General features: G+C 40.6%; 1 protein-coding gene across 10 annotated transcripts in view; it reads right to left on the minus strand.

Moving 5' to 3' along the window:
- Positions 1 to 12,296, minus strand: part of kif1b (kinesin family member 1B) — an 87,018-nt gene that overhangs the window by 59,642 nt on the left and 15,080 nt on the right. The gene's annotated exons all lie outside the window — the stretch shown is intronic.

A 12,296-nucleotide genomic window follows, 5' to 3' on the forward strand; every position in this document is an offset into this window, starting at 1 on the left:
AACTGTGAGGAACTTATTAACATTTAACACAGATTTACATTGACATTACAAATAAGGAATTTGATACGGAATTTATTTCAAAAAGCTCAAGAAACCTTCCCTCTCTACCTCTTTATCTAAATAATGCTTGAAGGCTTAAGTAAAAAAAAAAAAAAAAAAAAAAAAAAAAAACTTAGACAAGGTTAAGACAGAGATGCATTTGAGAAACTAGTATTTTCCTGTCCCTATTAAAATCAGGGTGATTAACCTTCTGACAATAATATTTTAAACCAGGAATCATGTTTCACTTCTCTTTTATTGTGCAATGAAACATTCAGCAGGCAAACCATATGGTGTAAAAACAAGTAAATCTAAAGAGGAAGTGAAAGCCGGGACGGTACACGCGACTTCACAGCACAGGAACTGTGAATGTTCATCACCTAAGCACTTTCTATTCAGGTTGAACACAAAAGGGGGGGACCCTCAGACAAAACAGCTGCTTTTAGAAACCTGTTGTAATTATCCTAAATGAAACTGTTTGGTCACCACATGTTTAGCACTTCAACTGTGTTTGTGGCAACACGAGCATTCCTCCATGTTCGTTCTCTCTCTCTCTCTCTCTCTCTCTCTCTCTCTCTCTCTCTCTCTCTCTCTCTCTCTGCAAACGATTTCAGCTGTGTTGAATTTATTTTCCCCTCATCTCATTCCCCTCTGCCCACCTCCACTCCTCAATCCACACATTCCTTCCTCCCTCCCTACAAACACACACACCATCCTTCTCTCTTGTTGCATTGCTGTGTTAATAAACAGGAATGTGCAACCATGTCTGGTATTTAGCGAGTTCGGAAAACCGGGCCTGCTCTCTGTCCCTACATGCAATGCAGCAGCGGGATAAGCCTTGTATCACGGCCGTGCCTCAGGAATGTACTGTAGGATATTTATAGTCGTAAAGGGGGCCAGCTGCTGCTGAAGTCCCCGTGACCGACTGCGTCAGGGCTTGCCGGCATGTTGAAGCCACAAGCATACTTTGGTGAGGAAGGAGGGAGGGGCTTGGGGGGGCTTGGGGGGGCATGGGGGGGCGGGTAGGGAGGGGCTTGGGGGCGGGGGGGATGAAGGGTTGCAGTGAAGGCAAGGCTGGGGGGAGGAGAAAAAAAAAAAAAAAAAAAAAAAAAAAAAAAAAAAAAAAAAAAAGAAGGAGAGACTGATGAATTTCAAGAGCACGCTCCTGACCTAGCAACGGCCCAAACAGAAGAGCAACACACACAGCCTGGGTTTCGGTTGGGGTCAGTGCCAGGACCACTACTTCATCAGCTTTGAGACTGGGGAAATTTATTATAAAGCAGATTAAAGTGTTGAACATGTCAATACAGAGGAAGCAGAAAGCACAGGAATGGATTCTAAGGGTGGAACAGTACAAAACAAAACACACGGGTCAGACTGCATCACAGTTTCATATGGTTTTGATACAACAGGCAAAGACCAATTTCCTATTATGCTCGTTATCTGATATAAAATAACTCCTATTTCCTTTATTTAAATCACAGTAAAAATATGTAAATTCAGTTACAGGAAAACTATGTAAATTGAAGTCATTTGGAACAGCTGCTAACCAAACTGAGGCCGGTGAACTGAGTGGTTTGGGATTTTTTTTTAGGATTTATCCTGATGATGGGATGTGAGAATAGAAATATTTATTACTGTGGATTTTAAATGGTCACAGTAACTGTACAACATACACTCAGTGTCCACTTTATAAGGAATGTGCACACTAGCACATTCATTCTGAGCTGCTTTTCAGCTCACCACGGTTATAAAGAGTGGTTATTTGAATTACTGTAGCCTTCCTGACAGCTTGAACCAGTCTGGCCCTTCTCCTCTGACCTTTCCCATTGCACCCCTCAGGGCATTTCTACCTGCAGTACTGCAGCTCACTGGGTGTTTTTTGTTTGTCGTACCATTCTGTCTAATCTCTAGAGACTGTTGTGTGTGAAAATCCCAGGAGATCAGCAGTTTCTGAAACAATCAACCCTTCTAGCACCAACAACCAAAGTCACCGAGATCAGATTTTCCTCCATTTTGATATTTGATATGAACATTAATGTGAACTGAAGCTCTTGACCTGTATCTGCATGATCTGCAGGTATGCAGGTGTTCCTATTAAAGTGGCCCGTGATATTCTGACAGCAATATTTCAAAAACTGATAGCCAAGAGAGATGCAAAAGTGAATGAAACCTCACTGAAGTTAAATTAGTATTATTCATTTTCACAAACAACTGTAACTGTTTTTTAATATGGAAGACTACTTTCACACAGGTTGATGTGATGATAAATGATATATGGTTTGGCATATTTGAAATTTTAATATGGCGCATGTCTAATAGGTCACCTGACTAATTAGGCATCAAAGGCATTGCAGTTTAGCTGAGGAGGCTTCGCTGCACTTCGGCTGCTTGTACTGCCTAATCTCACTACACACATCAATAATGCAGCGGAGAGAGAGAGTGTGTGAGAGTGGTGGGGGATTGGTTCAGTGCTCTATCTCCTCTAACAGGTCACATGACCGCTCGATGAGAAACGCAAACTGTGGTATCTGGTATCTGAGTGAAGGTTTTTCCTCTGGGAGCGTGATAGTGGCGTGCCTGAATGCTGAGGTGTGAGGGGTCGTACAGGTACAGGTGAGACCAGGCTGGAGTTCATATCACGTTCTCGGGCTTTTTCTCACGCACTGTCCACGTGAGGTCAGGAGGACGGCGGAGGACACCTTTTAGGGCATCAGGTCATGAAGGGGGGAAAAAGCCAAGCTAAATTAGGAGTGATCTCACCTCTGACCTGAGCTCTCTTCCTGGAACACAAAGCCCAGAGAGGCTATAAAAGCCTGCTCTCATCAGCTAGTGTGTGCATGCATATGTGTGTGTGTGTGTGTGTGTGTGTGTGTGTGTGTGTGTGTGTGTGTGTTGGGGGGGGTATCTAGGTCACTGGAGAAGAGCCCAGTTCGCAGGCTGGCCCTCCACTGGACTTCCCCTTACTGTGCCAATACATGAGCTAGGGTCAGTATCACAGCATGACACACACACACACACACACACACACCTGTGCATGCACAATCATTGTTTTTTTCATTTTAACGAGAGTAGAGGGAGGGACGGTGAAGGTGATTCATGCTCACTCACGACACCTCATCCCACTCATTCTTTCTCTCCATCTGCTTTCAGCCAGTCACAGAGGTATGACACACACACACACACCCCTAATCAAAAGAAGATGCATCTTGTTGAATAACCTAAATGAATGTCCAAAGAAATCCGTTCTGATTACAGATGCACACGCAGTTACTTTCGTATTTAGTCTGTGTTAGTCCTTGCAAACCATGGCAACAGGTAAGGTTACCAAGACAACCGCCACACGGCACTGTGGGAATCAGCAGTTTACATTCACAGATTTCAGGTCATTTTTGATGGAACAGCCTTTATTTTTTTTTTTCCAGTTTGAAATGAAATAGAAGATGATAATGTATTTATCCGTATTTCAAAAAATAGCACTCTCTGTACTGAAAATTTAAAGAAAATTCCTTAAAGGCTCATAATGGAAGTATCAGGATTTGTGGCTTTGACATTAACCTGCTTAAAAGTGCACAGTGTACAGAAGGACACCATGTATGAAAGCGTGCAGACCATCAGTCTCGCTGGCACTGTGAAACGAGCTAAAGGTGATCATGGTAAAATGAACCTCACCGTTAATGGACTGTGCTGATTGAGCACAAGGTCATTACTGATATAGAAATGCAGTGCTTCCCCAAGCCTGCCTCATTCACGCAGGTCACGATTAGAGAGACGCTAACATCTTAACTATAGACTTAAAGCACAATATTAACACAGGAGCAAATTATGAGTTTAGAGGCAATTAACAGTACTTCGCCTCACAAAACAAGGCATTATAGCTGCACAAAGTGAAGCAGTCAGAGCTCATTTTTATGGAAAATGTCAAACTGAGTGAGTCATTTATGTTATATTGTCCTCAACCCCAATCCCAGGAAGTGAGATCAGCTCATAGCCACATGACTATCCAAACTCTTGCTCCTCACTCGTACCTAACTGTGCATACACACACACACCCACACACAGAGCTGCAGAAGTCAGATCCTTCTTGTTGCCTCTTCAATAAAATTCCTGTAGCAAGAAAACAAAGTCACGCATAACCCTTTTCAATGATTCCAGAGCCTAATCTGGAACTGTTAAACACTTTTCCATCACAAGAACGTTGGCAAACTCACTCTGCTTTCAGCAAGAAAATGTTGCTGGTCTGGATCCACGAATCAATGACGTTAGGGGCTTAGGGGCAACATGATTCTGTTGCCATGACGACATCTCAAGTAACACGTTACAATCCCTGCCATTATGCGATAATTATTCTTAAAAAATAACTGCAGTTCATGAATCAGTGGTTTTCTGGCAATCAGACCAAACCACACATGAACCACATATGAACATCTTTTTGAGAATGGCACGCTCACGAAATCCATCTGAAAGAAATAAAATCTCTTATCTTTCTCATAATTATTTATGATCTCCTCAGGTCATAAAGATGCTGGAGAATTTTACTTCAATTTGAATCCAAATTCACTTAAAATTATAGCACTTTTAACAACACACATTGGGCCTCAAACTGGATATGAACGAACTTATTGTCCAAATCCTTTGCAAGAGCATTTCTGCAAGAAACGTGGTATTCATGAAACTCCATTTACCTTAGATGGAGTTTTGGCGGCATCGCTAAATGCAAACCAGAGATGCCAAAGTGAATTTTCAGTTCAGTTTGGCCTACAAAAACATAAACACAATTTCACTACAGCTGTACAGAAATTTGAGATGATAGTGGAAAAAAAATTCTCCCTAAAATGGTAAAATATGTTCCAAAGTTAAAACTTGTCAGATTCACCACAGTTGTCCTTATTCGTGCTGTATGCATTAGGATACTCCTCTATCTGATTACATAAAGGTTTTGCATTTAAACTAGCGGAGGTGTGGGCTGGTTTTCGAAAAGGCTCCCCGGTTCCCAGCACCATGTCAGTGGAAAAAGCGAACAGTACTTTATAGACAGACACAAGCACCTGTATACACACTCTAACACACATTCTGGTGCAATTAACCCAGTAGACCCATGCTGTGCTATGGAGACCCGGGTGGGGTTTTCAGATGCAACGAAGCGCAAGATAATGAGCTCGTCTGCTTTCATCCCAGCATGGAAAGAAGGCAGGAGGGACTTTTAACAAGAGCCGGTTTTACCAGCCATCCAACATTTATGTGGAAAAGAGGAACAGGAAGTCAACATCAAGCAGCTTTGAGCTGTGTAAAAATGTAGGCTCTGATAGATAATACAGCATCAGGCATTGTGCTTTCACCGGTGGAAAACTTTAACATATTCACTCACTAGTTTCCCCAAAACTATCTGAAAGCACCCAGACTTCAAATATAGACTTGGAAACGCAGTGAGCAGATGTGTAACGTGGATTGGAAAACAAATTAACACCACACAAGATTTACACATGCGCTGGCATCTACAGGCATCCATCCAGCGGGACAGATCTTAAAGAGGAAAGCTAAATGAGGGAGCTCATTCTTGCTGCACACACAAATACACACATAAAACAGGTCCTGCTGCACTCACTGACCTCAGGCTAAATGACGAGAACACCGCCATCAGAGTTTACACGGCCACAGAAACGTAGGTACTTTCTGCTTTAGAGAGAGAAGGCTTAATAACCAGCTTCAGCTTAGCCCAGATCCAAACCCCGATGACAGATCATTTTGAGACGATACCTTTTCAAGGTGAAAAGACGAGGTGTTAATAACATTTTTCTCACCAGCGATGCAGTTTTACTGTGTGACCTTGACTGGGAACACACCTTTAATAACAGTCTAATGGAAGCAGGTCTTGCTGTTATAAGAAATAACTGTACAATGTGCTTTACTGCATATGAACAGCTTTGAAACAAAACATGTATATGTAACAGTATAAATGTATAAGAGCAGCACTTGGTTTAGTGTATTAGTCCGTTGTTGACATCGATACTATCGGTTTGTTTGCTGTTTGGTTTCACACTATACCTAGTTACACAAACCAAAAAGCAAAAACGTTGGCTGAAGGGTGTGTGAGAAGGGATGGGCTGAAAATGTACTGGTTAAAAAAATCCTTTTAAAGAGGCTCTCTTTTAAAGTGGAGAAATCTGAAAACGCTGTTTTCACCTTTCAGTAAATGCTGACGTACAATTGTCATGTGATCGCCCCAATTCCAAGATGGCGGTACCTGTTGCGATGGTATTTTCTGTAGTAGTCATTTCATTTTTGTGCTCCGTGACTGCTTTGTATAGTGTATACCAGGAAACCTAGACATACAACATAGTGTGTTTTATGTTTACGCTGTCAAAACGAACAAAAATGGTGGAAATGATATACAGCTCACAGGTTAGACACCCAGCCTGCCATTTCGTATGCTACTTTGTAAAAACCTGCTCATCCACTCAAATGAACCGCGCAGAGGAGGTAAAGGCACCAGAGGCGAACTTAAGGGCGCGTTCACATCTAACTTTTTTGGTGTGGACCTATCAAACCTCTGTTTAGTTTGGTCTGTTGTGACACGTCAACACTCTACCTACACTCAAGTGTGCACCATACAACCACACCAAAGAACTGTCAAAGACTGAGTGTCTCAGTCCTCGCCCAGTTGAACTGTTCTGTTCATTACTGGTGAGAATGTAGTTTTCTACATGCACCACATTGTATCATCATCACCACGGTAAAGTTAGTTTCATTTTTCATTAAATGTGCACCTAAATGTGCTTACAGAGCCTAGCATTAGAGCATGAGCGTCTTTTCACAGGCACATTTGTCTTTGTTTGTCTCAACAGCATTTTAAAAAGAGTCCCGTCTTTGAGTCTGAAAGATCACTGTGGATTTGGTCTCCAGTCAGGCTTCGGTATGCAGCCCACGTAGCTTTCACGTTGCTGAGCAAAAAGACAAAGAGAAACAGGAAAGCTGGAGAACAATGCAGTGGGCCAGTCTGCAATGAGGCCTGCACAATGCATTAGGTAATCTGTTATGACAAGCCTGTATGGGGCCTGCACCCTTATTTAGACCACAATGATGCTATGCTTCCGCACATTAGGTAGGATAAGCAAGCAAGAATGAAATGTAAATATCTACACATAAACAAACCATAAAAGCTGAACACTTTAGGTACTTTAAGAAGTACTACTTTTCATGTTGTTGTATTTCCCTATTTAAGGTTTTATACTGTTTTTAGAGCACCATATCTCCTAATAAAGTCAAAAGGTGCAGAGGAAAAACGAAAGCATCATGTCAGATGGTTAACCTCTCGAGGTATGGATGAGAGTAAAGTTGAGTTTAAAACCTCTGGGAAAGAGCGAGAGGCCCACCCTGCATGGGCTATTTATACAGCAGCAGATGGTGGGTGCCCCGTGTGCTGACAGATCCCGACAGGAAGGAATGGGCACGTTTCTGCACTCAGATCTTTTACCTTACGTGGATGAAGCAGCAAAAATCCACTTCTTTTACCTAAATACTGCACTCAAATCAGTCCTAGATCAGATAAAAATCCAATGCATGGCCAAGCATCTGTAATGATAACGGGTCCTTTCAGAATGTGTGTGTTTTTCTTACATCACACTTTACTGGGCGTGCGTGTGTTACTGCACATCTCTCAGCCCTGTGCCAGCAATAGCCGCAAAAAAGCTAGCATTCCGTCGTAAACATGAAGAGGTGACGAGCCGTCAACCAACCCCCAGAGTGAATCATCTTTACCAGGAAGGACTGCGTTCACATCATCCTTGATGCACGTGATCATGTTACGTGTGTTAATATTAATGATGGATATGAAATTGAAAAAAAGACTGAATCAGAGCAACAAAAAAAAATGGAGCTCAGCAGCCAAGCTTATAGTGTGAATATATCCTCTGATTGCTTCAGTCAATAAGAAAAACTCAGAACATACACACACTGCAAGCAGTTGGGACAGAAAGACTGTCCCATTACCCATCCATGTTGTTTTGTAGCTTTAGAACGTGTCATTTCTCCAGGGAAGGTACGTGTGTACATTTACAGCATTAAACTAAAAACTAATTAAAATTGACCCTTAAGGTCCAGTTATGTACCGAATATCATTTTAAAGGTATATTATATTCATATTTTCAGGTGAAAGATTTACACTAAAGGTATAAAAGATCATATCAATGACAAACAATGATAAAGTTTACAGAGATGGACAGATTAGGTTTTTTTTTTTTTTTTTTTAATTGGTAGTTGCCTGTTTAAAGTAGGTTTCACAAGCAGAAAAAAGGAAAAAACCCTGCTCCTTATTTATCGACTTTCGATTTAACATTTTTATTTGGTATGTAGCTATGTTTAAACTCAACACACTTTACGTTGGCGCAACGTCAATGTTGTAGCTTAACTATAGCCTGCACTTTCGAATCCCACTGCCCATCAATCTGCAATGATTTTTTACGAGGAGGATTATAATGCTTACATGGAGTTCGACACAATTTCGTCACAAGGCCGTCATATAACTCTCCTGCTAGCACAACACACACCTCGCAGTTAAACAGAGAGTAAATACAGTTGCTAACCAGACTAATATTATTTTTACTTGTGAGGACAGAACACCAAACCTCATAGCTGAAATGTTGGCCAAAATTTTCCTAACATGTGTTGAGGGCACATACATGATGTTACGTCCGTTATTCTGTATTAATGCCCTTAACTAGCAAACTAGCTCTCCATACCACTGTATAGTCTAGACAGTTTCCAGGCAACCAAATCCTGCGACTGGGCAGCACGCTATAGCTTCCACTGGCTTTAGCTAGCTAATAACTGCAGGTTTAAATCTCAACCCCTCCAGATGGTTGCTGATGTTTCTAGAAGGCTGCTGACTAGGCAGCACATCCTGCTCTTAGACCCTACAGGAGGTTGAAGATTGAATGTCATTAGCAGCTTCCACGAATCTTATTACAGAGCAAGATATTTCTGTTCTAATGCTTTGATGGCCATGTCTGTTTTTACACACTTCACCCCAGTGTATCAGAAACCGCTGCGTATCCTACACTTCACACCTTCGTTGAAAGAGGCATGAGGAGGATCCCAAGAGGGATATCAGTGTGTGTTGACTGCTGTGCATGCAAGCCCACACACACACACACACACACACACACACACACACACACACACACACACACACACGCGCTCAGCATGAGGAGGAAATGACACTGAAGCAGGTGTCTCAATGACCTTCAGAGGTTCTGAACAGCAGATCGTGAGGATCATGTGTGTTCACAGAAAAGAAATTGATTCTTTGATGGATCTTGATTCTCTCTTCAAACAATTCTGCATCAATGCACAGATTTTCATAAAAAAATGTAAAGAAATTAAAACTAATTTCCAATGAAATGCCACAATACAGTTAAAAAAACAACACAAAGCAAGTCATGTTGAAATAAAAACTGGTATGTTGCCACCCCGGGTTTTCTGCTGTTCCTGCTTAACAGAGGACAGTTGGCACGAAATTGCTTGATACACGTGATTTTACAGAACAGCCAATAGCATTCGGGATACACCACACCTCCCTCAAACCTAAACAAGCCTGACAGTAGTTTAGTCAGTTTAGACAATGGACAATGGTGGAACGTTTAATGAGACCTTTGGAGAATTTCTCACTGGTGCCTTCACTCACGCCTGTCCACTGTATACTAGATGATGAGATGCTGTGTGTTTTTTCGCACGTTTGAGCTGAAATCTACTGTCAGAAGGGTCGATGGTGCTGGAGAACTGCAGGGTCATCACCAGGAGACAAATAAGGTATCTGAATGGTAGGTAAAATGATATTACTTATGACTTATATCTTACTAATGGAGAAATCCTGATGGAGCATGAGGTAGTGACATTATGGCACTGAACAGCCCAACGTTGGTAAAACGCTCCTCCAAAAAGTGCTCGTCACATAACCACAAACTTGCACAAATTCCATCTTCTCCGAAATGAATAATCGCCAACCAGTTTTTCCTCAACCACAAGGATTGCTGGAAAAAGTCAAAAACGCATCATTAAGCAGCTACTGTCTAGCAAGACCTGCCCCCAGGGGCGGGCCATATACATTCTAGAGAGCATTTAATTGGACAAACACAAAATCAATACAGGACGACTCAAAAAAAAAATTTTAATCAGTTTCCTAGAAGCGATGAACTATAAAATTAAATCTCCAACACTATTTTTTGTATTTTGTTTTCTACGTATCGTATTGGGAACAAGGTACTTGGTAATTTAGTATTAATGACTATCATGTTGGGACCCTTAATTGAAATCGCATTAAATATTCCCACACCTAAAGTGCATCCTTTTAATATATACAGAAACAATGCATGAGAAAGAGTTATAACCTCTACAGGGGGAGCATCAAAGGTCCTGCATGCTAGACTCCAAATATAACACGGGGTCAATGGAAAGGGGAAAGTCTGGAGAGTAGTCAATTAAACACGGATTACCTGCTAAATATAACTTTATGAAGGAAAAATGGACATCTGTTTGTACATTATTTCATTTGATGTCCTTCCAAATAACTGAAATTAATATATTGCATGACATCATACTCGAGATCTCTCTCAATTTCACAGAAGATTAGAGACGCTGAGCCAGAGTGACTGAAATGTGAGAGGGTTAAATCCCAAAGCCTGCCACAGGGAGAGAAGGAAAGACTGAGGCAGACATAAAGAGCAGATGAGTTGAGAAAAAAAAAGAAGAAGAAGAAAAAAAGAAGTTTCTTTGTGCTGGAAAGTCTTTATTCTTTACCCTTTTGGGTGAGTTCGTAACCCCTCACCCCTCCCATTTTCTCCACAAAAAGAGGCTCAGGGGCTGTTACAGCTTTTTTTTTTTTTTATATCACATGAAAAACAGCGTGTTGATGAATCACGGCATTCAAATAATCCAACAAATGCAAAAATGCAGGCAGATCTTTAATCACGTCACATCAAGCGATCAGCGAAGTGTTTTAATAAACACCAATGCATACTACATTGAAAATATGATATACTCCATGTCTACAGTATATCATCCTAAAGAATACCTCAGTTCATCTCTCCTGAAAGTTAAATCCAACAACAGAAGATTTCAAGTGGAACTGTTGATTCAAAGAACCCTTGAGGAACCATCCAAGTTCTATCTCTCTACATCTTATTCCTGGATGAAATCAGGATGCACTTTTCACTGGGAGTTTATTATGATTAAACAGGAAGGGTTAAGTGTGAACACAAGCCAGAGTCAAAGTCCCAAGAAGACTGATGGGGCAAATGATTAGGACAAGACCTAGCACAATTCCCAGATTATCAGTAGGGCTTGTGTGTGAACAGAAAGCTGATACGTTACAGGAATGGAGAATATCTGGTGACATGATGGTTTCAATTCTATTCAGTGCATTGACTTCTTTTGAGGTGGTTGATTTAAAAAAAAAAAAACCAACAACAAAAAACAGTAGCACAGTGAAGCAACAACAAAAGTCATGCAAGAAAAATTAGAAATAATTAGAAATGAAAGAGCAAAATGAAGGAGCTGCTGTCCACTTATCCCAAGAGTGAAGTTCTTCATCAAATGAATGTCGTCTGGTAGAGTTTGCAAACTGACAGACCCTTCAGCGGACAGAAGCGAGAAATAATACTGTAGAAGAGCCAATATTATATATATATAAAATATTTTTTAGTACAAACTTTGTTATAGATTTCTATTTTATGACTTCTACATTACTGATTCAGTACAAAAATATTTTAGATTCCAAACATTAGTTTTCCAGCACAAAATTAAATGACACAGAAAAATGTTTGTATGTCAGTAAAGAATGCAGCATATTGCATAAGAGATACTTTTCAGATTAAAAAAAAAAAAAAAAAACATGATGAAGGCTGCTGCGTTTTGCTGCAAAAATAAGAAGCAAGTGTGACAGTCAAAGTCTCCAGAAGAACTGTGGCTGCTTCTGCAAGATGCTCAGTAACACTTACAGCTCATTTCCTTATAAAACTACACTAATTATAGTTGTGACTACTATTTTTTTTTTAAAGCAAAGGATCGTCACACCACGTATTGACTTTGTTTCATTTATTACTGTTTACTGTTCTTTATAGTATTTTTTTTTTAATGTAGAAATATTTAATTTCATTATTTCTGAAGGCATCTTTGCTCTACAGCATTTCTTTGCATGTGCCTAAGACTTTTGCACAGTACTGTATATTTGATATGTATAAATATATATATGGAAAAAATAC

Source organism: Pangasianodon hypophthalmus, chromosome 16 (assembly GCF_027358585.1).
Source record: "Pangasianodon hypophthalmus isolate fPanHyp1 chromosome 16, fPanHyp1.pri, whole genome shotgun sequence".
Taxonomy (NCBI): Eukaryota; Metazoa; Chordata; class Actinopteri; order Siluriformes; family Pangasiidae; genus Pangasianodon; species Pangasianodon hypophthalmus.